The sequence below is a fragment of the Python bivittatus genome, unplaced genomic scaffold (genome assembly GCF_059951505.1).
Source record: "Python bivittatus isolate LINGU-HERP-01145 unplaced genomic scaffold, Pbiv_v1 ctg000430_np1212, whole genome shotgun sequence".
Taxonomy (NCBI): domain Eukaryota; kingdom Metazoa; phylum Chordata; class Lepidosauria; order Squamata; family Pythonidae; genus Python; species Python bivittatus.
This window is the reverse complement of record NW_028277071.1, coordinates 6,146,345-6,149,683: the sequence shown is the minus strand read 5'-3', so window position 1 is coordinate 6,149,683 and position 3,339 is coordinate 6,146,345. Positions and strand designations below refer to the sequence as shown.

General features: G+C 42.9%; 1 pseudogene; it reads right to left on the bottom strand.

The window, feature by feature from the left end:
* Positions 1-978: 978 nt before the first annotated feature.
* On the bottom strand, positions 979-1,987 carry LOC112541769 (olfactory receptor 6J1-like; annotated as a pseudogene).
* Positions 1,988-3,339: the final 1,352 nt, after the last annotated feature.

Sequence of the window (3,339 nt, the reverse complement as noted above, 5' to 3'; positions counted from 1 at the left end):
GGGAGGGGAGGGAAGGGAAGGGAGGGGAGGGGAGGGGAGGGGAGGGGAGGGAAGAGAAGGGAAGGGAAGGGAAGGGAAGGGAAGGGAAGGGAAGGGAAGGGAAGGGAAGGGAAGGGAAGGGAAGGGAAGGGAAGGGAAGGGAAGGGAAGGGAAGGGAAGGGAAGGGAAGGGAAGGGAAGATTAAATTGCTCTTAACATGAAAATGCCAATATTCCCTGCTCAAATGGGATTGGAGCTACTGACAAGAACGAAACCTAAACATATTGGCTATCCTGAAAGGTAGCTTTAACACCAAGAAGTCCCTTCTGTCCACTGAGTGAAAGTTATCACAAATGTTGGGGGGGAAATAGAACCAGGTAACTCTTGAATTGACCATTGGCCATATTATTTTAGGATTACACAGAGATGAAATTCCTCCCTAGGATTTTCCACACGGAAGTCTACCTTCAGCAATCCAAAGGAACATCATTTATATCTTACATGGAATTTGATTCGGGGAAGTCTTGTGTGTGTGTTTGCGTGTATGGGGGGGTGAAATCAAATGCACAGAGGTAGCCTCCTTGACTTCAAAACTTTGATCAAGAATTAAAACTCAACACGTTAACTTTGGGGGCCTCTGCTGAAAATAATGGATGGTTTGGTAAAAGTACATTCATATGTACTTTACAAAGAACAACTGCTGTGGAAACAGAGCACGCAATGATCTAAGAGGTTCTGGGACCTCAAAAGAGAAACAAACTAATAGGAAATTGTGTTGTGTCAGTCTATCACTTTCCAGCTAGTGTTGGATCCTGCAGATATAGGCAGCTCAAGACTGGAGTTAATTCTGAGAGGGTACCTCTCCTTTTAATTGCTGTTTCTTGAGAAGGATAGAATAAACAGAATATTGATGTTCTCATGTATAAGAATTTCATTGTTGTTTTTCCATCTTATCATCATCATAGAAGTTAAAGAATCATAAAGAAGAAAATCTTTCCTTCACTGGGCTATCTTCTTACATTTCTGTATGGTTTCCCTACTTATTTTGGTCTTCCTTCTCCACATACCCCAAGCTTTATGAGTAATTGGCTCTATGTTTTTCCTCAGCATGTCTCTTAGTACCAGTTTCACTGTGTCATTTTGCAGTGTGAAGAAAAATGGGTTCAGAAAAGGACAGACAATTGTGGTGAGAAGAGCAGAGACCTTATGGATTTCAAGAGTCTCCTTTTGGGATGGCGTGACATAGATGAGGATGCTAATGCCACAGGAGATGGAGATGATTGTGAGATGAGTAGAACTAGTATTGAAGGCTTTTGCCTGACCTGAAGTGGTACAGATGTGCATTATTGTTGAGATGATGCATATGTAAGAAATTAGCATTAAGACTAACGGAGGATAATGACAGAGGACAGCACAAAGTCCATCAACCCTATTTGATGGGTGTCACTGCAGGACAGAGCCAGCAGGGGGCCGCTATCACAAAAGAAATGGCTGATGACATTAGACTTGCAGTGGGATAGCCTGGTGATTGTAATGGTGGGAATAAGAACTGAGAGGAACTAATTCAGCCAGCGAGCCAAAACCATCTGGATGCAGACCTGGCTATTCATGATTGCATGATATTGCAGCAGGTTACCTATGGTGGCATAGCGGTCATAGGACATGGAGGTAAAGGAAAGGAACTCTACTGTCCCTAGGAAGAAATAGAAATAAGGCTGTGTCATGCGGCCAGCAAAAAAAGATAGACTTGTCACCAGAGAGGAGGTTCCAGAGCAATTGTGGGCCTGTGACAGAGGTGAAGAAGATGTCCAGTATGGAGACATTGCCAAGAAAGAAGTACATTGGGGTATGGAGGTGGTTATCTGCCAATACAATGCAGAGGACAATAATATTGGCTCCCCAAGCTTGCAATGTACATGGATAAGAAGAGGAAGGCAGGCAGAAGCTCAGTGTGATGGCCAATGGAAAAACCCATGAGGATGAATTCAGACATGCTTTGGTTCTACATTTGATGTTTTCCTATGATTCTTATAGCACCTGAAAAACAAAGGTTATGCTTTGAGAAACACCCACTATACCAAAGTCTTCTTGTGCCCTGAATTTTGCAATTCTCATTCATAATTCTTCCGAATGAAAACAAGTATGATTTGCTCTCAGAATTTCCATTTGCCACCAACAGGAAACCTGGAGGCAAATTACAGGTGAAGAGAATGATTTTCAACATGAAAACAAAGGGGGTTTCTTACCAGTCCTGATTCAGGTCAAAACTTTCCTGGTGATGCTTCATAGATTTGCAATGCTCAATACAGAATGTGAATTACAGTTAAGAAAATGATTTTGAGAGAAAGAAAAAGAAAACACCAAGCAGTCCCCACAAAGAATATTGCAAGATGAAAAAATAATCAGTTGACTTCCTTGTGCTTATCTCAATAAATATGCTCTACTTACCAACGGCATCTTCCTGTATCCCAAATATCTTTTCTTGGCAGGATCTGTTTTGCTGCTTTACCCAGTGACTGAAACACACACCAAGTTGCCACCTTTGTAGCCCTGGCTCAGATCCCAGAGAGGAAGATTATTTCCACACCAGGAGAGGAGGGCAGGAGTCCTCCTGGTTGCTGGGCTGCATCGTTTGGGTCAACATTCTGCCTGGGATACACAAAGGTTTTCCTAGGTTGGAAAAGGTTTTCCCAGGTTTCTCCCCCAACTTGACATTGCTGAAGAAATGAGCCACATTGTGACTTACTTGATGGCCTGGTCCACACAAAGATTAAGACAAGGACTGTGCTTCTGCAACCTGCTGAACAACAAATGGCCCTACTCCAGGTTCTGTGATCTCAGCCTTGGGTTTGAGCTGGCTGACTCAGATCTATAATCTTGCTCTTATGTGCCAGTAGGAGGAGCTCTTCTCTCTATTAATGAATAGATCTGGACATATCTCCCTATACTTGTCCATGCTGACCAAATGTGTTTACCTTTTGTTGACAGGCTCTCTTGGTTTTCCAGCCCATTCTTGTCTACTCTAATCATCCTTCAACCTGAACATGCTCCAGTTCTGCAGACTTCAACTTTCAGAATCCTCAACAACAGCCAGGTGGGCTGGGAATCCTGGAACTGAAGTGGACACATCCAGAAGGTGCCCAGTTTAGGAAAGAGTGGCATATTCTAGAGAAAACAACTGCCCAGTCCTGATCTTTTTTTTTCTCCAGCCTTATTCCCCAATATATATTTCCCTCAGGATGTCTGGGATTGAAGCAAGCAATCTTCTGCATGAAAAACAAGCTTGGATGGCTTAAGAGGGATTAGATAAATTAATGGAGGACTGATGGATTAAGGGCAATTGGTCTTGAAGATTCAAAT